The sequence below is a fragment of the Oryzias latipes genome, chromosome 5, assembly GCF_053564925.1.
Source record: "Oryzias latipes strain Hd-rR chromosome 5, Olatipes_Hd-rR_3.1".
NCBI lineage: Eukaryota > Metazoa > Chordata > Actinopteri > Beloniformes > Adrianichthyidae > Oryzias > Oryzias latipes.
In genome coordinates, this window is record NC_136241.1 from 12815177 (window position 1) to 12826483 (window position 11307).

Sequence of the window (11307 nt, forward strand, 5' to 3'; positions counted from 1 at the left end):
CCTCATGAGGAGATCGGCACTCATCTCGAGAGCCTTGGATGTGGATCACAGCAGTGGACACAAAAGAAAGTAATGAGACAAAAGTAAAGGAAAAACTCCACAAACTAACATTTTACTGGGTTTTTTCAATCATTTTATGACTTCATTTGTGTTCGTTTTTGCAGGATTGCAGTTGTGACGCTGCAGATCTTGCAAATCTGCCTTCAAACATGTCAGCAAATCAAGTACACGAGTTGTGGCAAAATACAAAATTTACTCCATGATTTTTTTTTTTCAAATAAAAGGTAATGTGTGCAGAAAAGCAAACATGTTTTTATACAGTCTTCTTTAAGGCCCGTACACACCCTGGGACGAATTTCGCGCGTGATTTTCACAGACGTTTAACGCCTTGTGACTAAACAAAGGGCACCAATGAGAGTGTGCACACCGACGCAAAAAAACGCCACGCGTCAAAGCGTCAAAAAAAAAAACGCCTCGGGTTCGTTTTTTTTTTTGACGCGTCGCATCGAAATATATTCGACCAATGAGAACGGTGCTTTTGCACACGTGTCTGGAGCCTCTGAAGTTACAGTAAAACACAACTTGGGGGCGCTCAAACACAAAACTGCCTTGCTTAGCACACATACCAGCGAAGAAGATAGACGCCGAGCTGCATCTACACAGCCGCGAAGAAATAATGACGGACACTCTAAAATATCCCCGAACCAAGCACCAGTTGGAGCAACTGGTGCTTGAAATATTCATGTTTTCTTTGTATGATTCTGACAAGCGCGTAAATACTTGCTCTCTTCTTCTGAGTGAAAAGCGACTTTAAGAAGCGTAAAGTTGCGCAGCGCCACCTTGTGTACAGGAGTATTTCTGTTTTACATTAAGCGCCATCTAATGTCAGGGAATGAAATTGCATGTTCGCTCGGCCCATCGTCAGCGAAAATCGCCTGGGTGTGAATACAAAAAACATGGCGAAAAACGCTGGCGAATAACGCTTGGCGAATATTCGTCCCGGTGTGTACGGGCCTTTAGATTGTTCAAATTGTGCACATATTTGGTCCTCTTTGTTTACTATTATATTATTATTAGATTATTTCCAATTACAGTACATCTGCATTTTTATATTTCCATTTGGACTATAAACTAAAGTAAAGCCAAAACTCACATAACTCACCTCCACTAAAATGTATTCATCTGGTCCCTGACTCTGAAACACAGATTCACCTCTGCGCTACCTTTGAAATCCAGTGCTACGTGGCTGAAACACACCAAAAACACAAGACCCATCACAATACTGGAAAAATACCCAGGAAACATGTCCACACCTCCAAGAACTAAAACTTAAATTTTCATGCACACCATCATCATTTCTGCCCTGGGTAAACGTTTGGCACAGTGTTTAACGCTCTTGCCTCATAGCAAGAAGGCTCCTGGTTCAAGTCCCAGCTGGGAGACCTGAAAGGGAACACCAATATGGAGTTTGCATTTTCTCCCTTTGGATGCGTAGGGACTCCGGAAAACTGTCCAAAAACATGGTTCATACTTTAGGCTAAATGATGAATGGGTTCCTAGGTGTGAATGTGAATGGGTGATTTGTTATGAGGGGCCGTATAAGACATTATTTATTCTGAACCATTCACATTCATACATTCTTGCTCTCAGAGTCATATATACTCTCTTTCGCATACATATATTCTCTTACGCATCCATATATTCTCTCTCTCACATTCATACATTCTTGCTCTCACAGTCATATATACTCTCTTTCGCATACATATATTCTCACTTGCACATCCATATATTCTCTCTCTCGCATGCATATATATTCTCTTACGCATTCATATATTCTCACTTGCACATCCATGTATTCTCTCTCTCGCATGCATATATATTACTTTACACATACATACATTCTCACTCTCATTGTCACTCTTAAAAAAGAATGTATGTACGTGAAAGACAAGTATATATGAACGTGTGAGGAAGAGTTTATATGTGTGTGAGAGAGGAGTATGCATGAAACGGAAGTGACTTTGCATGAAAAGGAAGGCACTTTGAATGAAAAGGAAGGCACTTTGAATGAAACGGAAGGCAGATGATTTCTCGTGCTCTGATTGGACGAGAGGCCGCCACCTCCCATTTTGAACACCCTCTAAACCCTATCACTTGTACTGACTCATAACTATTAAGGTTACACAACTTAAATGTCATTTTGTAGTTGATTCAACTATAAAGTATTAAGCTCTATCAAGATTTTTTCAAATTTAACTTAACAGTGCTAAATATTTTAAAGCTTATTTGTATCTAGCACTCAAAAATTTTGAGATCCCTGAAGTAGCGTCATGACGTCATCACGTACTGGTGGGAGGGTCTTTCGTTTTCTCTACGTTAGCTCAGGTGGCCATGTTGGATTTGCCGAATGCGAGTATGCGACGTTTGAAATTGAAAGTCGAGCATTTTATTTTTCTGCAAAGCGTTGCGATTTCGTCCCGCTTCAAGACGCCCCAACCTCGAGTTTTTTTTTCCATCCGCCTCATCGCTGATGGTGCCGTCTTGTCTTCAGCCCTGATTTAATTTGGTAAGTATCGTTCATGGTTTATTTTGAATGAATGCTTTAAAAATGCTCTTATACTACCGTAAATGTGATTTACTGTTGTTTAAACATATGTGTTTTATGATTGTTTTAGAGATTAATGTGGAAATGTATACATGATTAGTTTGTCATACATAGCAGACGTATGGCGAGCCAAACCCAAAATGCATTTCTGCCCGTAAATTACGACAGTGATGAGGTTTTTTTTTTTCAGAGGTAGAAATGATCTGTTATGCTGCAATCACACTAAACGTGATCCGCGTGTGAAATTCGCGTTGGAGGCCTCTGTCTGTGGCTAAAGTTTGCTGCTGGACATTTGTCCAAAAATGTCACTCAAAGCCTCTAACGGTTGTGTGGGAGGAGCTACCGCCAACAGTTTTAAGCCTGGTTGCTACATGGAAGCATTGGGTTTTGAATGCAGTTTTAAGCTTTTATAAATCACTGATCTCCGTTATAAAAAAGGTTTTTGTAAAAATAAATTAATCAACGTGCTCGTGTTGTGTTCAGGTACCGAACTACAGAGTGTTCAGTGTTTCACCTCCAGGTAGACGCCAAGGCCAGCCAGGTAACTTGTCTCCTGATCAGTTATTTGTCTAGAGCTATTTTAAAAAAACAAAAAATGCAATAGGTTGTGTAGTGCAATAAATGTTTTTTGATCAGAATATAATTGAAACATTTTTTAACATTGAAAAATCTCTTTTGGACTTTTTCAGATACTGAACTTCAGAAAGTTCACCAGAAAGTCACCATTTCACCAGAAAAGAGGTGTCAGTGGGTGAGTTTTATACTTATTTAATATATTCATCCTGAACTATTACCATTATTAGATTTATACGGCAGCATGGAAACATTTATGCACATTTTAACTAGCCAAAGGTCTAAATAGAGCTGAAATTATTTACATTTGAACTAAACATATTTAGATTGCAGGCTGAAGGTGGCACAATGGAATGGAGGTGCATGTTGTGTTCTGTTACTTTGGCACTATGCAGTACTACATATAATACTGCAGTACTACATAGCAAATATTCCAAAGTGTTTCCACTGCCATGTATGTGGAGACACTTTGGAACATTGTCATGTCTTTATGACAGTATATTACAATAATAAAATGATGTTGCATTAGCACCATTCCATCATTTGAAACCATGAAAACTCATCTGTCAAGATCTGAAATGGATTTATGTAGAGTAGATGCAGTCAGAGGAAATTGTGCGGTTTTTACATGTTTGTGTAACTTAAAGCTGCCCTTTTCTGAGACTAAGTCCACCAAAACAGACAGGAACTGGCCAGCTTGGTTAGGATTTATGACCTCCAGGTGAATTTCTAATGTGCATAATTCAAAAACGGATAACAAATCATTTGTAAACAGCTGTAAGAAGCCAAGGTGTAACTTGCCTTAAAAATGACTTTGGGTCTTTGACCTGAAGTGGATCATGCCATGAACACTGTATTGTCCTCTTACTAGAAATAGACATCTAGAAAAGGTATCATTTTATTATTTCTTAAAGTTCCTTAAATAAATATTGGAAGTGTTTGCTCTGCATTTGCTTCAATGGTAATGGATATTTCTTTTTATTCTTTTAGGACCAGCGTGACGGAACATGAGACGGGCACTTGTCCTCCTTGCACTTCCTGTTTATCTGCATGAAGATGCCTCCAACTTCTTCAAGACCTGTACAGTAAGTGCACACGACTCCCTGTCAATGGTTTTCACTAATCCTTTAATATTGATTGAGATTTTATTGAGTGACATAATAAATAGGGCAATTGTTTGTAGTTTGTAAACTGAGTGATATTTTTAAATGGTTTTAAAAATGAGACGGAAGATGAAAGGCGAACATCAGGGACTGCTGATTGGAAGGAGTGGGAACATTTTCATTTACCTTTTTCTGCTCCTGATCCATCATTATTTGAATAAAGAAAAATGAAGCTTTAGTCTTAAATTATTTTATAAATGTCCTCCTTCAGAAAAATGCTAAAGAACTTTTTAAAAACACAATTTTAATTGGAGTTGGTCCTTAAAACATCATAGCCAGTTGATTAAAAGCTAACAGAATGTTAGCATGAAAAGATTCCTATTGACAGGTGGCAGGAATGTCAGTTTTGGACATTAGTGTGATGAATATCTTTGAGGGTCTGAACTCATCTGTGTTTTTTGTTTTGTATTTTCCAGAATACCAGACCTCACAGACACTTCTGTGGGTATCTTCTCAGTTGTCGTGGTGATGCTCCTGATGCTGCCGTCAGTGGTCCCACACATCTGGCTGACTAATCTCTTCTAACTCTTCGGGGACATCTATGCTCTGGACCTACAGCACCCCAAAAAACTTGAACTTGCCTTCATATTTATTCAGAATGCTGTCTTGAGCCTTGAGGACAGCAAACCACTGAAAGGACATTTATTGACGCTGAAGAATGTTTCGTTGAGTGAGTCTTCCAGAATGGACTATTTGTTGGTTTAAGTGTTATGTAACTAATGTGTTTTGTTGTGATCATTTGCTTTTTCTGCCGTACAATACAAAACCAACTCTTTTTGTCAATATGTTGTGTGGCACTCTTATAATGCAGTTTTATTGCACTGATTGTTTCTTCATCCTCTTGATATTTGTGCTTTTTTTTTAAAGAGCAATTAAAAAAAGTGTATTAAGCAATCACTATTGTGTGGCCTTCACGTTTGTTGGTTTTTATCAATGTTGGCCTTTAAAATGTAGTGGGGCAGTATCAATATCTCTGTTTAGAATACATTTTAAGCTGAAGAATTTTAAATATTTTCAATGCTACACATTTAATGAGTTAAAGAATTTATAAAGCATTTGAGTGAATTTTACATATTTTATGAGTTGAGTAATATAAAAATATAGTTAGTTAAAGCGTTTTTTAGTTGGAAAATATTAAAAACTTTAAGTAAATAATCTCTCTTTTATAAGTTGAGGAATCTTAATATTTTTTATATGAAATAATACAAATGTAAGCCAACTGACAATATGAATTTTAATAAATGTTAACTTAAAAGTTTTAATAATATAACTTAACTGTTGCGTAATCTGTTACACAATAATTTTTAAGTTCAGTCAACTCGCTAGGGATTACAGTGCAGACGCTAACATGAACCAGCAAGAAATCCCAAATTAACAGACTTGTGGTGTGGAAAGGTATGTTTTTCAGCTAGCAGTAATAATCAAAGTATCCGTTCTCTGTTTCAAAATGAGATTGCCACAAAACCGTATGTTATCTCATACTGGAACAGCTTTGGATGTAGAATTCAGTGGGAAAAGGTTTGGACCCTGCCACAAAAGTATTTCATCACCAATAAAATCAGAGAAATTTCTTTCAAAATTCTTCACAAATTTTATCCAGTGAAACATTTCTTTACTAAGTTTAAAAAAGATCTGGACATAAACTGTTCATTCTGTCATTCCTCACCAGAAACTGTGCCTCATCTTTTTTGGTTTTGCTCTTTCACTCAACTATTTTGGAAAGATGTGATACATTTTATAAGAACTCATCAATGTGAAGATTATAGATTATTTTACGAGCATATTATTTTTGGATATTTTACACAAGGAAGACTTAATGCAGAAAAAATATATGTAGTTAATTTACTTATAATTATGGCTAAATACTTTATACACAAATGTAAATATGCCAACAAAAAAACCGTGTTTTATGTTTTTCAGAAAGAAATGGTTTTGTATGTGAACAGTATTAAATCTTCCACTAACAAAAAAGCTGTCAGAACAGTTGAAACATGGTCTCTCCTGAAACTTTAACAGATTCCTTTGCCTTATTATTTTTGTTTTCTTTTTGCATAACCTGTTTTACATGGTTATCATTATGTTTTTTTTTTTGTTCATTCTCATTCTCATGGCGAACGTGAAGATTGTATTTTGCACACAGTGGAGTTTTGTGTTTGGTATTTTGTATGTGCAAGATATTGTTAATAAAGTTTATTTTAAAAAAAAACGAACCGGCAAGAAGTAGCCACGGGGGTCCTGCAGCCATCGGAACCTTAACAAATATTTCATCTCCACCTCACCGTTGCCTTTTTTAAGAAATGACAGCTGGTTTTCCCACATTAATATGTAGTTATGGATCGAAAACAAGAGGAATTTGTTTTAATGTAAATGCGTGTTCCAGCGTCTACAGGAAGTGTCGCCCATAATTCACGCAAAGGCTCATGGGGGCTAGGAATAAGGTGGATACGGATTTTCTGTTTCGGTGGCACTTCTATTACCATTATTGGTATTTGAGACATTCCTTTGTGTCTCTAGAGATGCAGACAGATTTGTGACCACTTGAGGTGAAGATAAAATATTTCTTAAGGTTCCGATGGCCTTCTTATTGGTTCGTGTTAGCGTCTGTTCAAAATGGGAGGTGGCGGCCTCTCGTCCAATCAGAGCACGAGAAATCATCTGCCTTCCGTTTCATGCAAAGTGCCTTCCTTTTCATTCAAAGTGCCTTCCTTTCATGCAAAGTCACTTCCGTTTCATGCATACTCCTCTCTCACACACACATATAAACTCTTCCTCACACGTTCATATATACTTGTCTTTCACATGCATACATTCTTTTTTAAGAGTGACAATGAGAGTGAGAATGTATGTATGTGTAAAGTAATATATATGCATGCGAGAGAGAGAATATATGGATGTGCAAGTGAGAATATATGTATGCGAAAGAGAGTATATATGACTGTGAGAGCAAGAATGTATGAATGTGAGAGAGAGAATATATGGATGCGTAAGAGAATATATGTATGCGAAAGAGAGTATATATGACTGTGAGAGCAAGAATGTATGAATGTGAGAGAGAGAATATATGGATGCGTAAGAGAATATATGTATGCGAAAGAGAGTATATATGACTGTGAGAGCAAGAATGTATGAATGTGAATGGTTCAGAATAAATAATGTCTTATACGGCCCCTCATAATTTGTGGCCCTGCACAGATGACCCCTGCCTTCGCCCACTAGTGGAGCCCATCCAGAATCCTCCAACGGACTTGGGACTTTTTTTGCACACAATCAGATAGCTTTTCCCTTGAAGACCATAGAACATATGATATCTCTATTTTGAAAATTGGGCCCCTTTTGTACTAACTGATTCAAATGTACTATCTTCTGTCACTAGACGTTTTAAATGCTGCAATGACTTTAGCTCTACAGTCCATCCCCAGCTGCCAGAAAGCAGAAAATAAGAATAATTACATTTTTATGGATGGCTTTATTGAGCAGAGCGACCTGCACAGCATTGTTAGTGAGGTAGTATGTTTAGGTACTTATCTTGCTGAAATCAGCAGACCATTCTGTTGCCGTATTTCCTCAAGCAGGTTTCTGACAATGAAAAATGTCTGTACTTCAAAGTTCAGACTGAGGTGTGAGTGTGTCTGCAATTATGAATCAAAGTGCAAACTCGAAACGACTTTGCAGATAAAGTTCATACCTGAGCTGCAGCAAAAGTGAGCGTGCTGAATAAACAGTGAACAGCTTCATGCTGTGGGGTAAAATCCTGGTGAGGTGAATTTGTTTTGTGGAGAGCTTTCTGTTTCTGCTACCCTTGATCAGCAGGATGAGGTGACTGAATGGGTCCCAGCTCAGTGTGTTCATTTCCCTACCAGCTGGCCTTTCCAGTTCACAGACATGAAAACTCTGCACATGCATGTGGGTATTTATCACCATGGAAGCAGATACACACATTACTTCCCCCACCTATCCCATTACACTAGATAGACTTTAAACAGATTGGGAGAAAAGGGCAATGTCCCTCTCAGCGATTCAGCAATCACTCAGTTTGGGAGAGAAAAGTTAAAAGATTAATGGCTGAACAGATCTGAGTAGTTCTCTGCATTCCCATACTCCCCTTGTCCTCTTTTTCTGTGCATGCTGTACTTTCTGTGTGCAAAAAAAGTAATAAAAACATTTTTTCATGTTCAGCTCTTGTCTGTGTTGTTTACCAGGTGAAAGTGATGAAAAGCTTGTGACTACACTTTGAAAGCTAAATTGGATACATCTGCTTCCTGTTTTGCAGATAAAGTTAATGATGAAAGAAGGATGAATGAGATACTTTTTAGTCCTACTAGACAGTGGAGGGCTCTACACAGAACTTGTTGATGAACAACTGCTTTAATGATACAGCCAGTCTCTCTGCGTCGCCCTGCCAGCTGCAGCAGGTGGTCATACGCACGGTGAGCAAAAAAAGACCAGCATGCTGTTGTGTCTAAAATGAGATTTAATTAAAAAAAAGACTGTCATTTAAAAATGCTGTGTAAATGTCAAGCAAATGATTCATGTGCTGTTTTCGTGTTTAAACGTCCCCTGAATTCGGAGTTTCATTAACAAATGTCATAAGTTACGAAATAAAGATTAGCCCCCAAAACAGTTTAAATAGTGCTGTTTCTGTCAAGTCATACAATTTTAATTAGATAATAAATACTATTCCATCCTTTTTTCCTTAAACTGTATTTAAACAGATTTGTGTGCCAGGGTGTCCAGTTTCAATGTTAAATTAATGTACAGACGCGATTGCAGTGTGTTTCAGGCATTGCGTCGTGTCCAGAGATCAAATATCATAACTTTGACATGGAAGATGTGTTGTGTCAACCAATCATGGTCTCAGCTTTGGCCTGTTACGTGTTCAGCGACTGGAGTCCAAAACCAACATGGAGGAGAATCTGATTGTTCTCCTGAACTTTATGACATTTTTCTTATTTGTTTGGAGACAATAATAAAATGGTCCTCAATTTTTATTCTTATTTTTGTATTTTCTCTCCCTGGACTAATGCGGGACAGCAAGTCGTCAGTCTGGGTCATCATTCAGGCATGGGTTCTACAGTAGATGGTGAAACTCACCGTACTTTTAAAAAGAGAGACGTCCAGTGTAAAGTTGATGTGTGTTCGGTGTGAGCGCAACATTACCCTGAGTTCTGTTAAGACTTGAAGGAGACTGGAAAGATTCTGTACCAGATACGTGAAAATAGAATGAAAAAAATTTGACTGCCAAGTTAGTATTCTAATACACTGTTAGGATGGAGAAAACTGATAAACTCCAATGTCTTATTGTAGGGTTAAAGGTTTGGTTCCCAATCTGCCCATCCATGTGTATCAAACCTTCCTTCGTACAACACACTGAACCCCACATTGCTCCCATAGTACGCCTGCATGAGTGCGATCTTTAAAGATCTTTGGTCTTTGCGAGAAAGTGAAAAGTGCTTTTATTTTCCTTCATAGTGGAACTTTTCTAAACAGAAATACTTTTATTGGGAAAGATGCTTGCAGAGTTCACTGGTGGTGGTGGTGGGGGGGGGGGGGGGGGTTTGCGTATGCAGTTTAGACGAGGAATTACCAAAGACCTTGAGAAGTAGAGGGGCTGTATCAATATTTTTTATTACGAAGATTACTTCTGGTGCCAACGTATATCTGGTTACCATGGTGATAAAGGAGGGGTCTCTCTGTACATAACAGGAGACTTGCGAGCTGTGTGGTAGCGGCTCCTCTTTCTGACCCAGAAAGTTAGGGACGTTTATTTGTATCTTTTGGTTCCAAAATTGGAATGACCCATCCATGGTAGCTTTGGATCTTTTAAATATTGAATACTATGTCTCTTCTTTTTTATTGTTTCCACACGAAAGAAGGTGGGGAATGGGGGGGGGGGGTGCTGCTGAAAAGTTGTTCTTTTTGCGAAAACAGTCCAAATCCAAAACGAAAGCTTAACATTTTAATTTAAAGTGTCAGTCTGATCATGTTTGATCTACTATAAAGGAGGACACAAGAACATGTTAAAAAAACCAAAAACACAATTTTCTTCACAGTGGGTCTGTAACCCTTGTGCTATCCTAGGCACTTTAACATTGGGAGTTGGGTCATCTAGACCCACTAGACAGTGCTCTGAACCTTTTTTCTTCAATGATTTGCGAACCTCACTGGTGTCCATGGATTACAAGAAATTGTTCCACCTTTGTCATGGTAGGGAGAACACGTCAATGTAAGGGTGGGGTCATAAGATAGCACAAGGGTTAACATGATTGTTTTGAACTACTGATAATGCAAAATTAATGCTGTTGTAAAATGGGGTTCCAATAGCCCGAAAACTCCTCATGAACTCTTCGTTGAAGTTTTGAGACAACTGGATATCCAATAATTCTGCAGTTTATCTTCCTTTTTCTGAAAGTAGAAAATCAAGCCAAGAATTTGCAGTAATTACACAGAGCTGCTGTAACTTTCATATTTGATAAAGACAATCCTCCGGGTTCTGATTACCAGCCAGCTGACACAGGGGGACCATGGGGCATATAAATTACGCCGCACATACTGATACAAGCCATAAATTAGAACTGGGGACCCGTATCTTTTCCTACATAATCATACTGAGATAAAATAGACAATTGTATAGCTTTGTGGGAGCAGTCTACAAGGAGCTGCAAAGTATAAAACAATGACTGACCATTCCAGTCCATCAGCCACCATGTCTTTTTTTTTTTCATTCACCTCATAGAAGGTTTTCTCAGTTTTGACTCCTGGGCTCAAATGATGCCTCAGGCACTGCTAGCCTGTAGTTCTCTAAGCATAAATATATAAAATACAACCCCCCCCCCCCCCTCCCCCCAAAAAGGGAAACCATTTAGCCAGGTAGACAAAAATCCAACAAAGTGATAACACACAGCATAGTGCATCGCTTTAGTTAGAGAAAAAGGACATTGACCTAAATGTAATACCAAAGTCACCAAT

The 11307-nt window shown here is 38.1% G+C and overlaps 1 long non-coding RNA gene across 1 annotated transcript; it reads left to right on the forward strand.

Moving 5' to 3' along the window:
• The first annotated feature begins 2402 nt into the window (after window positions 1-2402).
• LOC144992297 (uncharacterized) lies at window positions 2403-6547 on the forward strand. Its single transcript, XR_013656167.1, has 5 exons — window positions 2403-2566; window positions 3089-3146; window positions 3295-3356; window positions 4169-4263; window positions 4758-6547. It is a non-coding gene; the product is annotated as an uncharacterized LOC144992297 (long non-coding RNA).
• Window positions 6548-11307: the final 4760 nt, after the last annotated feature.